The sequence below is a fragment of the Brienomyrus brachyistius genome, chromosome 6, assembly GCF_023856365.1.
Source record: "Brienomyrus brachyistius isolate T26 chromosome 6, BBRACH_0.4, whole genome shotgun sequence".
Classification (NCBI taxonomy): domain Eukaryota; kingdom Metazoa; phylum Chordata; class Actinopteri; order Osteoglossiformes; family Mormyridae; genus Brienomyrus; species Brienomyrus brachyistius.
In genome coordinates this window covers 19266145-19290192 of record NC_064538.1, presented here as the reverse complement: position 1 = coordinate 19290192, position 24048 = coordinate 19266145, and the positions used below count along the sequence as shown (strand labels likewise).

General features: G+C 42.8%; 2 protein-coding genes across 2 annotated transcripts in view; one reads left to right on the top strand and one right to left on the bottom strand.

Moving 5' to 3' along the window:
- mmp9 (matrix metallopeptidase 9) overlaps window positions 1–1745 on the bottom strand; it is a 278561-nt gene extending 276816 nt beyond the window's left edge. The window contains exon 1 of the mRNA XM_049017725.1: window positions 1734–1745. The gene's annotated coding sequence lies outside the window, so the exon portion shown is untranslated. The remainder of the gene's footprint in view (window positions 1–1733) is intronic.
- pknox2 (pbx/knotted 1 homeobox 2) overlaps window positions 1014–24048 on the top strand; it is a 66073-nt gene continuing 43038 nt past the window's right edge. The window contains exon 1 of the mRNA XM_049017170.1: window positions 1014–1100. The gene's annotated coding sequence lies outside the window, so the exon portion shown is untranslated. The remainder of the gene's footprint in view (window positions 1101–24048) is intronic.

The window sequence follows — 24048 nt, the reverse complement described above, 5'->3', positions numbered from 1 at the left end:
TCAGGTTCCACGACAAAATGACGGCGCCGGGCAGCCAATCAGAGCAGCCGTAGATAAGTTCACGAGGTTCCTGGGAGTTGTAGTTCAACCGATTTTAACTTCAGCATTACAATGCGAGAAGCGATTTATTCATATTAAAATATAATCTCAAGTGAAAGAAAGACAAAATCATACACTGTGTTATTTTACTGTATACATTTTTACGAGTTATAATTATGTAATGAATCCAAATGATAAAATATAATTTTTATTGAATGAATTCGCTAAATATTTTTCACACCCCTCGTAAGGTGACGCAGTAGCTGCTTGGTTGCGTGAACATTAGCGAGAGCTACCAAAAAACAACTATTTCATCTCTCTCCGGTGGTTGTGCTACGTGGACTCGCATTAGACCAGCTATCGCATTTTGCCGTTTTTTCCCCATTTTTTATTTAGGTAGCCGACAGCTTATTCACCAACAGCTTGCGCCTGAACATTATGTCATTTCCAGCTGAGATCTCATCTCAAATCCATACCATTCACGAAGATACCTCGGCCACCGGGAAACTCCAAACTAGGACGGAGCTACGCTTGGCTTTTTAGCTTTATGCTAAATCGATACATTTAAGCCTACCTTTAAATAAGCCTACAATTAAACTACTTGATGGAAATAACAGGTTGTTCGCTAATCAAAAGAATACCTACGTCTCGTCATGTTTTTTATTATTATTCCAGTGTAAAACGTTTTACTAGCTGTTTTCTCTAGTTTTGTTATCCTGTGAATGTTTATTTCTGATTACTTTAAATCGTTGTCATTATGTGATTCTTTCTTCGTTCATAATATAATTTTATAATTATATTGTATTTTGAAGAGCTAGCCGGCAGGGGGCCAGCAGGTTCCGCCGATAGGATGGAGAATAAGCGCAAGGCTCGGGGTGTGTACGGTAATGGTAGAAGGGGGATCCGTAGAGGGGGGCGGGGTGGGGGTTGGGGGGGTGTTGATGAGGTGGTGGGGGGGGGGGGGGTAGGAGGGGTCTTAGATGGTAGACGTCACTGGTTGTGCTGGGGAGTATAGGCTGTGCTGTCAGCCCAGTGTCAGTCTGATGAAGATTGGCATTCAGGTAAGCTGTCATTCATTTTCAATGTCAGAGCACAGGCGAGCCTAACACCACGGTGTCTTTTTTTCCTCCGCTCTCATTACAAAAGGCAGGACATTATTCATAGAGACAGGGCCAGGGCAGGGAGAAGGGGGAGAAGTGAGGGAGTGAGTGAGCGAGAGAGAGAGAGCGAGAGAAGGGTAGAGAGAGGGAGAGAGAGAAGAGAGAGAGAGAAGGGAGATGTGAGTGAGTGTGATAGAGCGAGGGAGGAGGAGAGGAAAGAAGCACAACATCGTAAATAGATACATTTTTTGTACTGAAGTGGAAAAGCAGTCGGCTGGTTTTACCCGATGGAATATTTGGATTAAATAAAATGTAACTGTAGCTTATTTTACCATCAGTTAATTCAAAGACAACATACGTAATCATTATACGTGCTCGCTTTTTAAATCGGCATATGAAAAAATTACTTTGTAACATAATTTTTCGCGAAAGGAAGCAGATCTGAAGTCTAATTTTGCACTGTATTGCGTTTGTATTATAGAAGAAAGTGGTGGGAATGCTTGGCGCGCGTGTGCCGTGTAATGCAATTAATTTCATGGTTTGTATATTTTGTGTTTATTTGTCTATCAGATCCTTTCGCCGTTATTTACGGCCCTTATCTAAGTTGAGACATAGTCTTGGCTACAGTGATCAAATATGTGGTCGTTAAAATACGAGAAATATTTCATATTTTCGTCGCCTGTTTATTTTCCTTCCTATAATTTCTAATCAGTGCACCCGTATGACGATTTATTTTTCCATTAAATATTTTAAAATCTTGTAAATTTTTTAGCTTAATAGTTTTGTGCTGCAGCCTTTCTGTTTCCTTCATTTCATGATAGACTTTTAGGATTTAAAATTTTTTTTTTGAAGCATCATTAATGTTATCTATCTCATATATATATATATATATATATATATATATAATGTTTAAATTGGGGGTACATATGATCATTATGATCATGTTACATGTTAAGGATTTAATATAATTTTTTTAATTAATCAAATTTTTAATCTATATGGTTTTACTTAATCTTACATTTTTAATTTGTGTGGATCAAGTGTGTGCTTTTTTTTTTTTTTTTTTTTTTTTAGAAAAACGAAAATGAAACATCAACTGTCTAAAGTAGCCCCCTAAATCTATTTGTGAAATATATAAGATCGTTAAACTGAACATCGGCAAAGGTAATTTTTAAGGTTAAGGCTTGTCAGCAGGCTATAAAACACATTTGGGAAACTAAGTGTGCTGGACTGCCAATATCTGAACTTTTCTTCAAAAAGAAAAAGCCTGCTGGATTTATAATAACCCTAATTCTAGCCATATTTTTGAAAACAATTCCTCAGTCCAAAAGTAATTGTGCTACAGATTGTTATTGTTTGTTTGACATTCTTACTGTTAGTCTTATGGTTGGTATTTCACAGTAATATCATTCAGAATATCTGCGTGAAGGCGTGCTAGTTACTTTAAAAGTTTACCAACGGAAGCTGCAAGCCTAACAAATCAAAATTACTGACAATAATAACAGCAGTTCACATTTTACACCCTTTTTTAAATAGCGTAGGCCTATTCTGTATTTAATGTTAAATGCAGTTTATTCTCTCCATTTGTGGAAGTATAAAGTCATCCATCTGAACTGTACTGTTCGTTGTTGCTAATGTACCCGATTCGGAGTAGCTGGGGAATTTGATTTCGCTATTTAACATTAGAACTTGGTGACAAGGACTGTTTGTCTGCCATAACTACAAGAGATTGGCCGTGTCCTGTGCAGCCTCTGTCAAGAACAGACGTAACTACTCCTTTTATGAATCTCTGTTCATTCTCATTTAAATTCTCAAGAGACCACAGTAGGATCTTCTTTTTATCGGTAACCTATTCATTCCGAACACGTAAAGGGCCTGTTAGGGCCTTCCTGATATTGCTGATTTAGTTTGAAAAACGTCTTTCCATAACAACATTTGGGACATAGAAGACTCGACCACAACATACATGAAGATATACTGACATTTACATCCTGGTTATATGATATTAAATTCTAGGGGGGTGAATGGCTCCCGGTTCTATGTTTATACCACTTTTTGTTCCTTTTGTTTTGTGGGAACATTCGTGTCACGGCAACGACTCTATGTCGAACACAAGAATTTTCAGGCCTTGGCCCAAACACAGTCCAAATGTACCGCATCAATGGTCCTCATAGTCAAATAACAAGCGACAATTAACCGACGGTTTCAGTCAAAGTAACACAAACCATTTTTGGTTCATTTAGTATAACGCCCTCGTTCAGTGTCACAGCGTCACTTTCTGAAAGTTTTTCATCAGTAGAAAACTGGAGCACAATTTATACTTTGTAACTTAGATTATTTAAGTTTCCCGACCAGTAATCATCAATCAACAGTAAAAGTAGTTATCAGCAATTATACTGCAATTACCTTTAATCACTCATCCTCATCTGACATCATCACCTGGGTGCAGACTAATATTTTTCAGGCAACCTTATTGCATGTTATTCAAAAATAATTTTTGGTACATCCGACTCTGGAGATGTTTCTAATATAGAGCTAGTAACGCTTTTCCGTAAATAAACTAAGCAAATGTCAGACGTTAAAGTAGCTACACTGCTTGGTTTAGACACAAATCCAAGCCTGCTCGTAACATTAGTTCGCTGGTCTATGTAAAATGTTTTTTGACGATAACTTCTTCTAGTTCAATAGATGCGTATTTTCATCTTGTGTTGTGTCGGTTTTTTTGTTTACATCACATTCGCCTTTTTCACTCCCAGAAAGTTTCTGTGACACATATAAACTATGTTTGTGTTTGTTTGTTTTGCTTCTGCCAGAGTCAAAAAGGAGTTAATGAACTGATACTCTTTTTAATTAGACGTTTAGGACATTGTGTTTCTTTCATTACTTTTTCTCATATAAATCTATTTATTTACATCTAATAAAACACTAGCCTTCTAAGATAATGCCATGCGCTAAGAATGTCTTCTGTCTCTGTGTATTTATTAGCTCTAATTTTGATAGTCATTGTCTGCGAATCTGTCGTACAGGAAATTTGATAAGGACATCATTGTGTCGAACAGTATGTCCGCGTATCGCTGTAAATGTCTGGGCTTGTTCCGCCGAGCCAAGTGCTGTTAACTCCACCAGTCGCAGATACAGATTCAGGGAAGACCCATCAGAATAAAACCGAATTAAGTAAAACCGACTTTTGCACCTTATTCGCGGATGTCAGTTTACGTGTGAGGAAATGGCGCTTCATAATAATTGATTTCTTTCAGCCCTTCTTGTGTTATCTGCACATATTCTCATGATCTCCCACTCTGCAATCACGCTTCCTTATTATATTTGGAGATAATGCATTGAAAAGGAGAGACACGGATTATTCAAGCGTTATTCGGAAGGTGTAACAGTTTACAGGATCTTTTCTTTGTATATATTTAAGCCTAAAATAAATTCGAGAGAAGTTGCATATTTTACACGTAGGTGTGCAATTTAACGGGGATATTCATATGAATGCGCTAATATAGTGAAATCCTGCTGCAAGACACAGGGCTATTAATTACACAGAAGCTAATAAGGGACCACAGACAAGTAAATGGCTCCTGCATACATTTTGCCATTATAACAGAACTGGCATTGTATTATAATGTTATGGCACTGTGAGGTTGTAAGTGCATGTCGTTTTGTGTAGCAGATCTGGATAATGTCACTTTAAATACAAACCCTGCTGGGATCTTAATTGATGATTTGTGTTATGGGACAACCAGCCCAGGGGCAAAACAGCAAATACAAAATATGCAGACATTATTTGCATATTCCCATTCCCCCTTCTTTGGGTAAATTACATCGTGTCGTGCGGCCGCATGATTCCTGCAGCTTCTTCTTTCCTTATCGGTAATAAAGTGATTCGGTCTTTTGCGAAATGAAGGAAATAGCGGCCCGAGGACAGACGACGTCTGCGGCCTGCTCAGGCCTCGTTGCCCGGCCGTGGAGCTCTAGTCACGTGGAAACCGGCCCCCTTAAAGTCATTATTTGTTTTTATTCCTGACCTAAATGTGTGAAAACAGCGAAGCAGCAAGCATTTCGTACAGGGCCTCGCATAGCTAGCTAATCCTCTTCAGCACACGCTGCTCTAGGATGGGTGCTCTTGGAGAGACCTTGATTGTCTCGTTCGCATTTGCGCTCTCAAGGAAAGAACAGCATTAGAATTATTCATAAGGTCCTAGTCAGCTGGGTCCACCTCGGAGCGTTTCAAGGTCTTCTTACGGAAGCGACGCATGGCTCTAGCTCGGCACCAGGGCCCCACCGATTGTTTTCCGAGGGGTTTGACTGGCCGGGAGAACTAAGCCTGGCTGATCCCAATGGCCCTCTGAGGGCTAAGGAGGCCTGCTATTGCTCTTGGACTACTCTCATGCCGGAGCGAGCCTCCCACGGTAAACTCGCTTCTGCCTATTCAGCAGCTCCGCTTCCTTGGCAGAACTTTCTGCTCGGCCACCAGGGACCCGTGAGGTAGAAATAAATTGCCTGATTTATACGTTGCACGAGCGATGGAAGTGTTTAATGACCATCCAGGCCCGGCTACGTCCCATCGTGCGCAGGCCGAGAAACTGCAGAAAGTGCATTTTAAGACTACAAATTAGCATCTTGAGGTAGTACCTGAGCATTACAGCGAAGGAAAACACCATAATGTTCCCTATATAACGTTTCCCCATTCAGCATATTAGGGACAGCAATACGTTCGCCCAGAGAATATAGAAAGCAGTACAACTGTAAGACAAGGCAATGCACATAAGCAGCACATGCTAAGTGCGACTTCAATTCTGTCCATTACGGCCTTCAAAAGCACTTTTGCTTGATAAAAGTGAAAATCGAATGCTATCTTGGGGGAATTCTTAATATTTAGCAAAAAAATCTATCCGTTTGTCTTGGGGGGGGGGGGGGGGGGCTTGAGCCTATCCCAGGGAGTATTCTTTCATAAAAATATATTTCATGTCTCTTTGAGGTTTCAGTACCAACAACAGAGGTTGGTTATAGCTAGATGGCACTGAATACATCTCTTGCAGCATCATTCATTATAATTACGATTCCTGCCTTGCAATTATAAGACAAATCTATCAACACTTCAAGAAATGTGTAAAATTTAGGCAGTGTTAATGTAACCAGCAGTTTGCGTGCATATGCATCAATATTGGCTTATAAAAATATGCATTGTAAATATGCATCTATATTATGTTAAAGACACCATCCAGCTAGCGGCTGCTGCTAGCTGTGTATCCTCCACATCTCAGTTTAACAGATGCTGAGGCGTGGCTTTCTGGAGTACAATCTGATGCAGGACTCTGGTATAAATATTTATATGCTGTTTAGCAGGTGTTGTTTCCGGATTTCTTCCTCTGGAAGGAAAAAAAGGTTTTACAAAGCAGCCAGCTTCTGACTGTAGGCTGAGAATAAATACTGGACAAATGGCTGATGTAAATTGCAAGAGAGGAAAAGGATCCTGAAGATTATCCCCCCCCCTCCCCCCGCCATCCCAATCAGGTTCCCTTAATGGTGAGGAAGTGATGTATATTAACATGGTTGGCCAACAAAATTAAAGCTGATAGCTCACGCTAATATTGATAGTAGAGTGGTGATGCGAGTGTGCACGTCCAACAAGGATGGTGCAAACAGTAATGCCAAATGTAATAGATGTAAGAGATTCATGATGTCACGTTCAGCCACTTACTCTTCACTAATTTCAGCATTGATATATATGGGAAAGATCGATTCAGCCGCTGACTTTTTCCAAAAACAGACCCTGTCCAGGCCTTCGTCTACTAGCCTACAGAAAAACCTAACGTAAAATAGTTCAGGAGATTGCAAGTTTGTTTTTGTTTTTTTCCCCCCAGCCCGGGTCCTTGGGGGGTAGCATTTTGTGGATCATGGGCAAGTGTTTAGGAAATAAGTTGAGGTTTATAGGTAAAATGGATTCTAACACTATAGCATAAGGAATACTCCACGCCCATTAATCATGAGAACCAGGACAGACGGTTAATGTGAAGTAACTTGGTAATGGCCGCGGTGATTGTGACAGTTCATACGTGGCTGCGCATACGTGGCTGCGCATACGTGGCTGCGCATACGTGGCTGCGCATACGTGGCTGAGATGAGCCCATGCAGGTATAACATTCGAGAAAGAATTTCTGCCGTTCGGCACAAGCACAAAATTGGGTTTAATATTTTCTACTGGCACATTGTTTTCATTAGTGCTATTGTTGTTTTTGTTGTTGCTTCTGTAAATGAAATAATAATAATTAAAAAAAGCATTTTATAGAGGGGAATAATTACTTTTGCACAAAGATCAAAGGCCTAATCAAATTAGCAACATGTGATTATTAAAGCTGCGTCTAAAGTCTTGGAATACAGCGACAAAGCCGTCTTGCTCTTTTGTTCTTATCTCTGGTGGAATGCTGATAATCCCTATAAATTAATGCAGTCACACTGAGAGGAATATGAGGTCTGCTTGCCTGCAAATCCCAAATTTATTATATCCGAGGGCTTGCACAAAAAAAATAAAGGGAAAGGTTGAGAATATTTAGTTTGAATTCTGTTTAAGATCAAAGCAAAGAAAATGCCACCATAGACAATCTTCACATTTGTTTTCCAAAATAATCACAGAACAGAACACAACAAACACAAATTAACATTTCCGGATTTGTTTCGGTTCCTTGATCTTGTTTTGAGTGATGTCAAAAACAGCTTTACAACGGGGAAGTTCAGTTATGTCTCGTACACATAATGAATATCACACAATGCTTATGGTCAAAAGTAAGTACTGATTTTTTTCATTTCACTAGAACATTTTCTGGAACCAAATGCACGATTTTCATGCTGCTGTTTAATGGGAAGTTGCGTGAAATGCTGTCATGAAATTAATCGGGGTAAATAAAAACTATGTTTGTTTCCCCCTTTGTCTGCCCAAATGACATCATTTAAAGCAATTTTTTTCCTTCCCTCAGTAAATGTTTCCTGCCAATGTCTCGGAGTATCATCTTACTGGACACAGCCTAGACGGGGAATAACATTTGTGAGCAGATTCTCGTCTGGCGTAGGGCCGCATCCAGCGGTTGTTCTTCCTCAGACTACAGCTCATTAATGAAGCTTCCCAAAGTTCATAATCAGTATCTTTTTCAGCAGTAGGGTGTCGAGGCTCCTTGCATGCTGAATCGCCAAAGGCTGTAAAAAGTACAGAAGATTACGGGCGGGCCAAAAAAAACCAGTAAAACACATCGCTGTCGCTTATTGGCCATCATTGACTCCTGATGTCTGGAAAGATTCTCCCAAGATGGTAACGTTACGTTATGCCTCTGGAAAAAAAGGGAAAACAAGAGTGCCAGATATTTTTAGAGAATGTATTTTTCATGTGATATTACATTCTTGTTTTCCATATACCTTCAAGGGAAGCTATTTTTTATCTGTCTTATGTAATGTGTGTCCCAGGCATTACGGACCTTGGGGACATTTCAAAGCCCTGGGCTTTTCTCTGCCTTTGACATATGATATGATTTAGAGTCTCTTTCCACCGGACTTTTTAAAAATATACAGCCTGACCTCCATTTTGCAAACATTCTGCAAATGGAGCTCGGTCAGAGTCCGTGGCGAAGGAATTTGTTTGCTTAATTTCAGGCATTGGAAAATATATATCTTTCGCTCATCCGTGGCCCTGTTCCACTGTCTTCCTTTTATCTCGTAATGAGCTACAAACTTGGAATTTTTCCCCGGAGTTGTAAACCTGGCAGTAGAAATTTAGGAAGGTCATCTTAGATATGTTTTGTTTTACTTAAGTTTACAAATTAAGATTTTTAATAGTTCCAATTTGCCACCATTCTAATTCGTATCAAGCGTTTCTGCCAGGGGTTCGTAAGGTTTTAAAAGCCGACACGACAAATTTTAGGTCTTGATTCCCAGCCGCTACTTAGAGGTTTATGTTACCTCCTTGGTCTCAGTAAGCGATTCTCTAAAAGATACTTTTGAAACAAGAGCCGTTTTAGGTCCCAAACTACTGAGGCAAGGAGACAGTGCGCTTTTGGCTTCCACGTTCCTGGTGAACACACTTTTTCCCACAAACAAGTGTTACGGAGGACTTGTAATCACGGGTCTCGGAGAGCAAACCGCTTGTCATCGCTGATTTAAACTGCGGTCGCTTTCCATACATGTTTTGCCTGCTTCCCATTAACAGAGTGACTATTTGGCACATTACCCCACCCCCACCCACCCAGCCACCCACACACCCCCCAACTTTTCTTGTTCTGGGTGAGATTCTAGGCATCTCCTTACTTCCACTAGAAGACCAATACTTCTGTTTTTTTTCCTAAGCGCAACCTATCATGGAGAGGCGTGTTCTGCCTTTGCCAGGCCATAATAACTGTGAAACTGTGCCACACATTGTTTAACATTCTGGGCTTCAGCAAATGTGCCATTTTGAAAAATGATCCTGCTGAAATCGAGTTTTATGTGTTGTCACTTTTTTTATGACTCACATGTGTTTCATGCATTAGTCCTTTTTGAAGTGTGCTCACGTTTCCTGTTTTCTCCTATATCGCTGGTTAGCATATCCTGTAAACAAAAGTACTTGGGAGAATTTTCTGCACCTTTCATGTTTCTGCTGGTAATATTTCTTGCGTAAGTATCTGCGGGAAAGGGTGTGGCCTACGCTGGGAATAATGCGGGAAGTGGAACTGGGAAATTGTGTACTTTTCAATTAAAACATTGACAAGGCAGACAAAACAGGAGGTCTTAATGGGTATTTAAAGACCCGACTGCTGTTAGCACTCTGATGCTATTAGCTCTGTAGAAGCTGGTGGAAAACTCAGCATGCTAGCCAAGTTTCTTTTGTTAGCTAGATAGCTCATTTAGAGAGAAGGCCAAATATAATTAATCACCTATCTTATTACCTATCTTGGCTAGCTACCAAAGCCGCAATTAGGAACTTTCTCAGAGATTCTGTCAAAGTTATCGAGCATCATTTGCATGCTATCTGATGCTTCTTTGGCAAAGGAAAAAGAACAGATTCTTTAAATTGACAACACGAAATATAAGCGTAGAACGTTATCATGTTAAAAGAAAAAAACCTATTTGGCTTTTTTTTGTCGTTTGCTACTAATGAAACATAATCGTGAAAATATCTGTATATTAACACATAAATGTATATGTTACATTGTGTATATATAAGGGAGACTACATTTCTCATGCCAGATTGCAGCGCTAGGGGTCAAATTCGAATATTGTCTCTGCAGTCATACATTGCAGCCAGAGTGAAATATGCCTTCATTTTCAGATTCACCAAAAATGCCAAGTTAGATTTCCGTTGCTCTCGGCAACGTTTATGTTGTCATAGCTGCCCTTTTGCATCACCGCTTCCCGTTGTTCTGAGCAATGTCACGCTTGACAGCTTTATGTGTAACTATCTCAAAATGCCAGTCTGACAGCGTCAGGCTTTTCTGTTCTACTACCTGCTCTCACTAGGAATGCTTTCACTGGGGACTAAGATTACTGTGGTATTTGAAAACATCCTGGAGAGTCGTCAGCCTGTTTTTTTTTTTTTTGGAAAGAAACCTCTGTTTGTTTTTCCATCACTTGAATGTATCTTCGTTCGAACCACCGGTGTAGCCAGGAGATTTCCTGTCTTGCTCCTTGGACCTTTGCAGTTGGCAGGCTCACGTAACGCTGGGATCACTCTTCGACGGCCGGTCTGCTGCTCGCGTTAGTGATGCTAACGCGCTCCCCCCCCCCCCCCCCCCCAGGCAGACTGACAGCCCGCTGTCCGTTAACCTCCAGCCTACTTTTGATAACGTTAACCAAAGTCGGATGCGTGTAGCAGATTCTGAGCTTAAACAGTCAGATTCTTCACCTTGCTCCGATAAACCTTTCATAAGCTCCAAACTGTTAATGTGCAGCGTTTCAACATATTATAAAATATGATTTAAGAAGTGTAACTTGAGCGACCGAATCGGCGGAGAAAGCGCTCGACTGTAAGGGAGAAATGGTGGCAGTACTTAACCTGGCAGTCACCCATCACAGAGGCACCTGGTGAAAGGCCTTCAGAGCAACCCGCACTAAAAGTAAAACGTAAACAGCTGTTACCATATCGGGGGGGGGGTAGTTCTTTCACATGCTCTTGGGGTTTTGCCAGCTCTATGATAGAATGACCGGCACTTTGGGGGAAGACAGCAGTCTCTGAAAAGGGGGGGTGGGGGTAAGGGGCTCAGCCAGACAAACCAAGGGGGCCCTTCAGCCCTGCCATGGTCTCCGAGCGGCGGATTGGGAAGTGTGACCGCAACCTGTGAAACGTGCTGCTGCGGCGAGTTTCCATGCACCTGCCTTGTAACCCCCCCACATTTGGAAGCGGGCGGAGTATCATTCTGGCTCAAGGCCCTGGTTTCTGGCGGACGCCCCCGCAGCAAAGGTATTTATATACTTGCTATAGACATTTAATACAGGCACTTGCTCAGAGCTCGCGGCTCACCCTGGACGCCTCCTTGAAGATGACACAACCTTTTAAAAAGTGACGGCGGCCAGAGAGAGAGAGCGAGAGGGTCCCCCTCCCATCCTGTCGAAAGGTCACGGCCACCTCCCTGCCGGGGAGGGGTTGCAGCATTTCTGCCTGATCAGGAAGATGGACGGCCGCCACAGAATCCATCCTAACACGCGCTTCTGTTTTAACATGCCCCTGACATCCTTTTTAGTGAAGCTATCCCCCCCCCCCCCCCCCCATCCAGTACCCCCTCCCCTGACGAGTCCCTCAGAGTGGCACAACTGAGTTATGGCAGGAGTGTCTGAAAACTGCCTCACGCGGAGGAACCCAAGCAAAGCGGCCTTCCCATCTCCCCCTGGGGCAGGAAGCTCGCAGGCGGCCACTGTCTGGAACCATGGGGGCGGGGCTGGGAGGGGGGGTATGCTCGGCCTGCGCCTGGCGGACAGCCAGCTCACTTCGCCTAGAGCAAAAGGGAGCATGGGCTCAGCCTGCCCTGAACAGCGGGGGCTGCTGTTGGGGGGAGGAAGGAGGGGCGAAATGGGCCTGTGCTGTAAGAACACAGAGCCGCGGAAAAACAGATAGCGCAGTCATCGCCGGGGGCACTATTCTCGTCCCTTAAAGTTCTGGCGCACGTTTCAAATCACTGACGGACAGAAATGATCTCCCTGCCAACCCATTCCTTTTTTTTCCCAGCATCCTTTGTAGTAAAGTATCTGGCTGATTACTGTAGTTTACAGTCGTTAGTCATCTCGTGCTAAAATCTGACCATGCTTCCGTTAACAGTTTTGGAATGAGGAGGTGGCAGAGGAGGGGAAGGTGTTGCAAAGGGGATTAGACCACAGCGGTGATAGAAAAAACTGTTTTCAAACCTACCTGACTCATCGGCTCGCTGTGGGATATATTTAGTGCGCCGGGTCCTTTTCCAGTCGGGCCTTGTGCCGTTTCTGAGCAGAGCGTCGCTCCGACTGGAGGACGGAGCCCCCAGACGCGGCAAGAAATCGATGTTTTCAAAACAAACAGAACGGCGCGGGTGAATCGATGGTCTTAGGAAACGGTCATGGTGTATTCTGTCGTATTAGGGGGCTTGTCATACAAACAGTGCCACGAAAAGGGCAGATATTGTGTGAAAAGAAGTTTGTAGCATGCAAAAAGTGCGTTAAAGGCAGCGTGGGAGATCACAGGAGCTGGGGGCAAAGGCGGCAGGGCACTGAGGATACCTTGTTGCCGTGTGTAGTGTGTATGTGTGTGCGTGTCTGTTTATGGGAGGGAGCTTGCGCCCGTACCCGTGTGCCCTCTACTGCGTCTGGCACAGCTGTCTGCATCAGCTGCCTGCTCGTTAAACGCGGTGGCTAAAACCGCCCCCACACCCCTGACGCCAAGCCGAGTTCCCTTACCCCTGCCGGAATAGCAGCCATTGTCCTCTGAATCCCCTTTAATTCCCTGGAATTCCCCCCCCCCCCCCTTTACCCCAACAGTGCATGGTGCGCCAAGCTGAACTGAAGTATCTCCAAAAGCAGAGCATTAAAAACTTTTTATAGAACTTAGTTCCAGATCATGTGCGTTAAACGTGCCATTTAAAGTACACGAGAGACATTAAAATATGAATAATTTCACCCTCATATCAGCACAGATTGACCTTGCCTTAATTAATTATGAGCATACTTAGACTACTTAAAAGGTATTAAACTTTATCCTCAACAATTACTACAGTGTTTAAATGTATCCTATTTGAATTTTCAACTTTAAACTGTTTACAGTGATTTAAAAAAGGATTAAAAGTGTGAATCGATTCTTTTCGGTGAATTGATTCTTTTGAGTTTGTTCAGCTAAAAAAATTGTCCAGAATTATTCATTTACTTTCATTCATTCATTTTTGCTCCCAGTGAGTCCATCTTGGATATGTTCATATCTTAGATATTTCTGGCAAATGTTTTTTTATGTTTATTAAAATGGTATTATCAATGTTTCATGTATATTTATTAAATTGTGTAGCTACAATTGATTGAACAAAGAATCACTCAAGGAACTAATCACTTAGAGACCAAAATGAACTACAAATCACTTAGTGAACAAAATTAATGAAGACTGGCTCAGTAAACAAAGAATCACACCTGAACAAAGAATGATGAATATCTGAGTGAATAAAGTCACAGAGTGAACAAAATTAACAAAAAAAAACCACTGAGTGAACAAAGAATTACACACTAAACAAAACGAACAAGCAAACGGTGAAAGAAAAGAATGCAGAAAAAATATCGAGTTAACGAAGAATCACAAGTAAACTAAATGAATGAGAAATCTCAGTGAATTTAGGAGGCCTATCACTCATTGAACGAAATGAACAAAGAATCACTGAATGAAATGAAGAAAGAGCAACTCAGTTAACAAGGAATCACACAGTGTACAAAATAAATGTTGCTGTGAACGGAGAATCGCACAGTGAACAAAATGAACAAACTAATTGAACAGCCATCCATCCATTTTCTGAAACCATTTATCCTATTTTGGGTTGATGGGGGTCCGGAGCCTATGGGAACAAGGCATAGATCAACCCAGGATGGGGCACCAACCCATTGCAGAGCACACTCACACACATCTATGGGCAGTGTAGTAGTGCCAGTCAGCCTCTGCGTGTTTTCGGACTATGGAGGGGGAACCCGGAGTGCCCAGTGGAAACCACACGACGACACAGGGAGAACATGCAAACTCCACACGCATGGAATCCTTTCAAACACTTGAACCCAGTTCCTAGAGGTGTGAGGCAACAGTGCTAACCACTGCACCACCATGACACCCCTCTCATTGAACATTTCATTAAAAAGTTTCATTAAAGAAATTGTTCACCAGCAGCACAAGTCTACTAGTGCAGCAATTCATAACAATGTATGAGAACGTAACATTTCTAGGCAGAAAATAATAGCTATGTGAATACAATTTAGCAGTAGTGATGGATAATGATTAGGCCTACTACAAATATTAAATAATTTAGTTGGGAATGCATAGATATATGTAAGTGACGAAATAGTATCTGCCTTGTCACATTTTCACCATTCTCTTCAGGGGTTAATAGGAGTTGTTGATCCATGCAGAATTATCTTGCGGAAAGGAGAAGCACCATTTAAACATCAAACAGCACTGGGGGAAAAAAGCATTTTTAACATCTGGTGCTTTGTGCGGCTTTTTTGGAAATGCTGTTCATTTGAGATTTACGACTGATAAAAGCCAGAGATTCTGTGTAACATTTAACAATCACCCGTCTGCATCGCGTGTTATTTGAACAGTAGCATATTAAGCATCATGTTTGACAGCCAACTGGGTGCGTTGTTCAAATGCTCGGACCGAGTACGGCACTTCAGCTGAGTCGCTTACAGCGGAGCTTCCTGGAACAGTCACAAGCTGTTGATCACACCCTAGTGTGCACATTCAGATGGGAGCATAGTCCCTTCTCATGTTCTGGAGAGTGACATGTCCACCGCTGCTCACTTCCAAAGGCATCCCTTCTTTCAGCAGAAGCTCAGCGACGACGACATTTAATATCTCCCATTAAGTGGCCGGAGGCGGACGGTAGCGTGAAGCGCAGGGTCCCGTTTTGCAGGGATGTCCTCAAAATGTCCTGGGTCCCAAGGCGAGGCCAGTGCCCGATATCAACACAACCAACCCTGGGTGTGGAACGTTCCGGAACTTGTGTCCGATGGTCAGCGCTCAGGAAGACTTTTGAAAAGCACAGTAGACTTGTGACCCCAGTGCAACCTGAACTTCAAAAGCGCCAACTAGCATTTGGTTTAGTTAGTTTTTCAGTGCACAGTGTGAATTAATTTATTTAAAAAATGCTGCAGTTCAGTTTCGATTCTGATTGTGAAGCGTTTTTCCAAAAACCTTTTGAAAACCGAATCTCTGTTTTCTTCTAACGTTGTGAGGCAGATCACTAGTGCTTGTTTTAACAGAAGCGCAGTCTCTAAAGTTTATTATTTGGCTTTAATGTTGTATCCTTCCTGGTCTCCTCTTCGACCAGATCATTCCAGACCTGTGGGCAACTTTTGTGTGATCTTCTGCGTGCACCGTGCCAGTTTCTGCTCGTGACTTTTCAATGGCATTTGATTTGTTTCGCTAAACCAGCACACCTTCCTAGCCCCACACCGACCGGCCGAAGATATTGTCATGTAATATTCAAAGCTACGGCCAAATCTGGCCTCATCGGCTGGCCTATTCTTAGTTTTGACACATGAGAAAGTGTGTGTTTCTATTTGCATCGATCGTCAAGTGTGTATCTTGTGTGGGTGCAGCAGGGTTACCGAGGTTACCAGGAATAGAAAATTAATTACCTATTTTGAGCTAGACATTCCGACTCAGAGAGGCCCAGTTCTCTCTTCTTATGTTTTATGGAAACCAAATTATAGTATAATGTCACTTACTTTATTAGAAGAGAAGGACTATGAATATGAATCAGCCTAGCGTTGTCATAGTAACAAGAAGCTCCAGACCTCGTAGCAGCTGTTGTTATCACAGACTTTGAACAGCTGGGGGGCTATTGTTGGCAAGGGATTGTGGGAAATGTGTCCTACCACCACTATTTCTCATCCTTGACCTACGTCAGCTGAACAGGGACCTTTCCGTGATATATTCATATTTAAACTTTCCTTTATTTGTTTATTCCTGTTGTAGAGATTTCAGTGGAGGAAGCCTGAAGTGTGGTGTTTGAGGGTTGTAAATGTATGGTGGCTGCTTTGAGTGCCCAGGAGGGTTTTGCTGTTGTTCCCTAGAGTAGGGTACCTAACTTGTATTGCACCAGTAGAATCTGCAGCTATATAAAAAGGCTAAATTGTAAGTTGCTTTAGATAAAAAGGCATCCAATAGAGATGTAAATAGACTGAAATGCATTAATACATGAAACAGTACAGCCGCTGTGTGACAATGACAAGATTTTCAATATGATTCCAAAAATAAAAGTTAAGCACAATGGAGTTAATAAACTATAAATTCCCCTGTGTGGAACAGAGATGGGAAATCCTCAGTTCAAATGCACTTGGGGGGTGGGGAGAGTTTCTTTGTGAAACATCTCAAAGGAGAATAAAAGCACATCGATGTTTTTCTTTAACAAGCTCATTTCCTGTGGTGTTTTGCTGGAAAATGCACGGTGCTCTGAGAAGCAAAAAGCGTCAGTAGCAGGTCACTAATTCCTATAAATTTTTACTATTAGTGGAATGGAAAAGACCCCCCAGTTGCTGGACCATTTGAGTGGGGGGCATTTCAAGGAATTAAGTTCCTTTGAAAGGCATACTGTCCACGTGGAACCTTTTAAATTTTACCACCCCCAGGAAACGAATTTGAAATGTGACTACGGACACTGAGCAGAAATTCTTACAGCATCAGGCTCTGTCTAATTGAATCAAAACAGATCAACGGATTGCGTCGTGTGGACTGCAGCACGTTCTGGAAAGAAGGAGAACCAGGTGGTCGTATTAATTCGGACCTGTTGTGGCAACAGTTTGAGTTTCCAAATAAAATACTGTATATGCGTATGACATTGATTACTAAAACCCATTGAAGTGAATTCGAGTGCATTAAACGGTACAAAGTCCAACATCATAAATAAACGAAGTTTTATGAAAAGAGATTCTCCTTATTCCCGCTGTTTGAGTTTATGAAGAATTCCTTGACGGTGGGAGGTTTGGCCTATCGAGCCATGATGGGCGGAGTCAGTTCGACTTACAATCTTGTGATTGGTGGAGACCTTTCAGAGGACTTTCTGCAGGAGAGAGGCTTAGTGTTTTTTGAGGGGCCAGGCAGAGCTGGCTGAGGGGGTCAAGGCGGTGGGCCGAAACTCCTGGAATGCTAAAACTTCCTCTGTGGTTTGTGAGGAACACAGCGATTAGCCCTCCAGCCCCCCGGGGGGAGCTGCACCAGAGCGGCCGACTGTAATTCACTTTGACGTCAACAGGAAGGCCGGGTCTGTCCCAGGGGGCCCAGACTCCATGGTTGGTCGTTTGCTCAGGCCCAAGACTTCAGGAGTCTCTGTAAGGATTACAGAGGGTGAAAATGTTTTCCTTGTAACTGGGAGAAACTTGAGAAACATCCCCTACTAACCTGCCATTTCGCTCTGACGAGGCCTGTGGATTGCATGACCTCCCCCCCTCAGCTCTCCCCCGGCAACATATGCCCCTTACCAGCTTCGCCAGTGACACGTGTTCCAGTGACAAGTACAAGCGCGCCAATCCATCACTGCACCACTCAGTCAGCAGGCCCGTCCAGCTACGGGTAGAAGTTCCATTGTACACCAACGCAACGTCCACTTAAAGCATTCCGCTACACTTCTAGTCGATAATTGCTGTGCAGTTATGTTCTGTAAAATGTTGGGAAAAATTTAACACGATACTGCAAACTGAATGAGTTATTTTACAGGCTGGTACCTAGAGGAGGTGATATTGGTCCATGCAGAGAACAGGGGAGATGCTGAAAATTTTACTACTGCAGATAAATTTAGTGTAAGTCATTAGTCAGCTTTATACATAACATCTATTTAGCACTGCATTTACATCAGAAGCTTATTTAATTACCTATATGTTTATTGCCTTGTGGACTCTATTGAATGTTTATCTTAAACAAACAGGTTTCATTTAAATTTAACACTAGTTAAAATAGCTAAAGCAAAAGTAGCAGTGTGAGATGCCTGATTTCTGATGCCCCCATTGCCCAGCAATAGAGGGGGGGGCATCAGTAGATAAAACACTTCTCTAGTGACGAATAGAGCAGAAATGACATGAAGGGCACATCTCTGTCTTTAATCAAGGTGTGCGCCGAACCAGTGAAAAAAAAAATTGTAGTGTTGCATTTTTTTTTCTTTTCCAATTTAAAAAACATGATAGCGACATTACAAATGCGATCCTTGGTGATTAAACTCACACATACATTTACATTCTTAATATTGTGTGTTTGATGAAAATCTCACAGTTGGATCTAAAAAACAGATCTCTGCAGGGTGTTTGAGGAAATCTCACTATATCTCCAACTATCTCCAGGAATACTTGGTACTGTTTCAGGACAGCTTGGAACAGAGCTAACAGAAAATCTGGACTGTTCCCCCCGACGTCCACCAATTATGTATCTCAGTAAAAATTCTCAGTTATTTCTGATATTCTTCGTACTTTTAAACCAAAGCGATGTGCTTCTTCATTATGTCTCCTTTGGCAACTTTACAAGTGGTAATTTCGACAGCGACGACATGCTTGGATACTCCGCCCGGCGCGGGATTTAGTTGCGGCCAAATCTGATAGCTTAAGGCGCTGCGCGTCCCTTTAAGCCTTAGAGCGAACAGAATATGACCGTGGTGTGGGAGCTCTGTACGACTGGCAGGGCAGTTTGGAGAATGACAAAGAAAAACAGCTTGGTGACCGTCATGTTGCAGGAGACCGAGAGAGCGGCGAACTCATTTAATCGCGCACTCGAGCGGTCGGGTCTTCCGAGCCATTTGCTTCCCTGCGGCATGCAAGCGACTGTCTCAATATCTTCCCGACCTTAATCGCTCCCACCTCCCGCCTCTCCCAGAGTCCTGCCGAGTATTGTTTTACGCTTAATTTCGTTAGCCCTAACGAGATTTTGCTAATTAAATCTCCTCCTGGCTGGAAACCCTCTCTCCTGTCGAGCAGAGTGATTGTTTGTAGATCTTTTTTAGACAAATAAACATTTTCGCTCGGGAGCCGCGAGCACAGAGGATGGGGGGGAGGCTGTAGCTGTGTCGCCTGCGCCTCCCACGCCATGCTGCGCCACTCCGCCATCAAGGCCCTCAGGTTCGGCATCCCGTGTTCTCTTTGGTGAGACAGTGCCACACCCTCTAGCTCCTGTTGTGTCCCTTAAAACTGTTCCCTGTTTATCCCTTTAGGCTCATTCTAAGTGGTATCTTCCTCGATCTGCTGTCATTATCTCTGCATCTGATTCAAAATCAATGTCCATTACGATGGCATCCCAATCAACATCTAAGAGTGCATCCACATCTGTCTGGAGACGTCTAAATAAACTACCTTGAAGGGTTGCCATGGTGATATATCCACTAAGACTCCATTTTTACATATACCATTATTACATTCCACGGAGGCGTTTCATATACGAGCCTGACAAGTCTATTGAGCGATAGTGGAGAGGCCTGACCAGCGGAAAGCCCATATTAACATGATGTAGAACTGGTGCTCACGCCACAGTGGTCGAGGGTTCCCTCTTGGTGCATCGCTTATGTATCGCAAAGAGTGGACCTTACGTCCACATCGCCTCCCGCCCTGTGCTTTCTGGTCAAGAAGGTTGGGATCACCGCGACCTCAGCTTGATATGTGAATATGGACGGTGGGCACAATTATGATGGAGGAATGAATGATTCAAGTCAGGATCGATATGTTCAAGGCTGGGTTTGGTGCGATGTGTTTGGTAGCTCTGTAGGCACAAAGGCTTCTCCCTGAAAGCAATTCCAGTAAATTCCAGGCAATCAGCTTTGCACTGACAGGAATGACTGGTCCCAGTAATGTGGATGACCTCCGTCAACCCAGTATCCTGTTTTCCGTTTTGACCGCAGAGTCCCAGTGTCAAGTCATGGCTCCTACTCTGCACCCACCCCTCCCCCCACTTCTCTCTCTCCCCTCTGCCTCCCCTCACCATTTTTCAGTGCACTGGCCCCAGCCTTCACTGGGGGATTGTGGGAAATTGGCCCACACTTCTCGGAGGTGCCCCCGTGATGCAGCCGAGCACTATCAGGTTTCTTCCACCTGCTCTGTGGCTCAGAGAACAGGGGGGAGGGCAGAGTGGTGGGTACCGCCCCTCGCAGTAGATGCGGGGGGCATTTTTATATTCTGTTGCTTTTCTTTCCCCCTTGAAAACATTTGAGTTGAGCACCCAAGTACTAACTTATCAGTCTCATCCCTTTGCATTTGTCTTTTAAGGATACCAGTAATTATAACTTCATTTTCCATTCATATATCTATTGATTCAATAAAATCAATAAGCCATTTGCCCATAATAAAGCTAAAAAATCTGAAGAAGTATATTTAGTACAGTAGCATTTCAATTAATTTCTAAGTCGTGTTCAAGAAGTACAATTTGTAATTATTAGGTCATTTGCAATCATGTGTAATTTGAATTAATAGTAATTAACTTGATAGCAGAAGCTCTCCTGACAGATATGTGTTGAATAAAATTTTTTTGGTCTCCTTGACAATTGCAGTCATTCGATGGCACGCGTCCAACCCTCATCACGTTATTTAAGATTTAAAAATATTTTTGGCCGAAAGTCTTTGAGGAGCACGGGGCTGATCCTGGAGCTATTTCAAAAAACGAGACGGTTGACGTGTGACAATAGCTTGCCGATTTGATACGCCTAATGCACATCTCAAATTAGAGCCATTTTCAGAGGGGCTAGCTAGCATTTAGCTTTGTAAAAGATGGCCGACGTTCCACCTCCCTGACCTTAGCGGGTCCGTGGGAGTCCTTGTGGTCTGTCATTATACCTAGATCTTTAAGTGTGAACGTGGCTCCTGTTGTCCCTTCCATCTCTCCCTCCCCAGCCGTGAATCCCTCCCAACACACACCCCCCCCCCAACTCAGTGTCTTTACTTCACCAAGCACAGTTCTAATTATGTTGATTTAGCTTAGCAGCCCCCCCATCTCAATGGAAGCTTATTAGTTTGAATATTTTTTTATTTATTCCCATTTCTTAGAGTCCCTGTTGGCATTTCCAATTACTCTGGCTGCTCGCCTGTAATTGCCTCCATGCTAATGGCCGCCAGACAATCGCGGTAAATGAGGTGAGGCCAAGAGGCTGTGTGCCCGACTTCATTAAGAGCTAATGGGATTTTATTGGGGCACTGAAGACCCAGCTCATCAAAAAGGAAGATTGAGTGAAAACAAAACAGATGGAGGAGAGAAAAATCAGAGAGGGCATCCTATATGGTGGAGTTTCCATGGCACGTAGGAAAACACACAAAACTGAGCTGCAGAGACACATAACGGATAGCAGGAAACTCTGTAGAGCCCTTCAGTGATACAGGGTAACAGGTTGGCTTCTCCCCTGGTGACGAAACGCTTTCATTGACATCCAGTTAGTTGCTAACTTTACCGCATGGAAATTAGTAACTATAGCGTTAGCGCTAGGTTAGCGTTGTCGTGACATGAAAAAAATCATTCTCCCCTCTTTTTTAAGCTCCATGTTAATCCGACCAGAAGTCCTAACACGTACGATAAATCTGTGTGGTATATCCGATATACCCATGTGGGCTATCGGGTACTATATATTCTGCCAAAGCAAGGCCATCTCAAATGATACCGCTAAGCATCGAATCTTGTTAACTCTCATAGGTGACTAGATTAGCAGGGAGGGATGACACTAAAGCTAATGTTTGGCTAGAGGTAGCACTTTGATCCTTCTGCTTCAGAACAGAGATCGAACACCCAGCTTCAGCCGCGACGAAGCCGCTGATGGAGCTACGGCGATGGACCATATAGCATCCAAGAGTCGTGAGCTGAGTAGATTTCTTTCGGGTTATGGTTTGCGGGTTAGCGGAGGGGAGGGTTTCGTTATTTGCAATCTCCTCCACGTTCACCATTTTTTAAAGATTATCACTGACTAATTGCAGTCTTTCTGGCTCATTAAAGAACTGCATTACTATTTGTGGGCCTCCAAAGTATTCTGGTTTTGATTGAATCAGTCTTGTGGCTGAAAGATTGCCGGTTCAAGTCTCAGACGCCTGCTTGGGCGAGGTACTTTGCCAGTGTAGGGTGTAATATGTCTTTGTGTGTATGTCCTGCTGTTGGCGGTGGGGTAATACAAAACTGGAATACTAAATTGTAAATATTAAAGCAGTAGAACACCAGTCGATCCTCCAGAGGACCTAGCAGTATTTAATAGGAGATACACAAAATTGAAATGTGTAGAAGTGTAGCAGGTTAAACTATGTTTGTTCCTATGATGTGAAAAATGAAAGTTTATGATAATATATATTTAAATGTGTTTTCATTCACTGTTTTTCTCTGGGAAGGCAATTATTGTATCTTTTTTCTGCTATTCTTTCTTGATAAAAGCATATTACTGCATCATTTATATAGATATTTATTTGCAAATACAAAGCATAGTCATTATAGGTATGTCGTGAAACATTCCAGTGTGGCAGGGGGGGGAAAAAAAAAACCTAAGATTGTGGTTTGGAATAGTTATTTGTTGACTGAATTGAAGTTGCGTCATGTTGACCAAGAAACGTGTTTCATTGCCCGTGGCTGGCAAACACGCTACCTTGGGCAGATATCCCATTAGCGGAGAGAGGCATCAAAAACGACATCAGGGATCATTTACATATCCCATCCCCCCCCCCCATGCATGCCACAGGGACGATTAGAAAATGGATATGTACTTATGTGGGAGTCTTATATTCAGGGCGCCGAGGCTTGTGGGTAAAATGAACCTCTGTGGAATTGGGCTGTTCCTCCAGGGCCTGTTTTCCAGCGTTCCGTTCTTGCCTGGGATGCTCTCGAAAGGCTCACTTTGCTCTTCTGCCACAGCATCCTGATCCCAGGTCTTCATACGAAAACAAAAACCGCGCTTTCACGAATCCTCTATATCGAAGGGATTTAGCGTATCATCTTCCTGGCCCACAGTAGCCTCTCTGCTGTTTGTACAGCGGTGACACTCCCGGGCCGGATCCTGGGTGGGCAGCGAATCTTTAACTTAAAGGTGCCGCCAGGGAACTTGGCGAGTAGGAGCCGTGGCTTGGGATGAACTTTAATCAGTCTGTGCTATCGGTCTGCCGCCTTATTGGGACACATATTATGGTCCCTCGCCAGAAGCTATTACATGCAGTATAAAGCGAAAGTGTCCACCTGTAAGAGGAATTATGGGGGATCTGTTACAGGCATTGTGAAGTGAACATAGGTTGTGAATCGGCTTGAAAGACTAAATGGGTACACTGTTGAAATATTCTTTTACATTACTGATTATGAAAGCAGACAGGATGATGGTGCCGGACTGAATGAATCACATTGTTCGGAGGAAAAAAAGACTTAATGTCTAACAGGCATTAACTACGCAGTATTCCTGTAAAATGAGCAGATCATCCTATTTATTTATAATATGCACTTTAAATCCTGCTCCTCCTGTTTCTCACCCTTTCCTGGTTTAACACGCAGACAAATGACGCATTCGTCTTCATCCAGATTCGTTTTTTTTTTTAATAAGCTCTTACTTTGTTTAATACGATTTGAGTTCAGCTATATGTGGAACTAAGTTTTCGGAAAAGTCGGCCTAAATAAAGTCACGGGTGTTTTTACATCTGTCGGATTTTAGTGATTTGTATGTATCTTTTTTCTCACGTTCTAAAGCTAAGAGAACCTCGGGCAATAAGCTTTTCGGCTTTTGAATTTTCGTTACGGAAATCACAATGGTTAAATGCT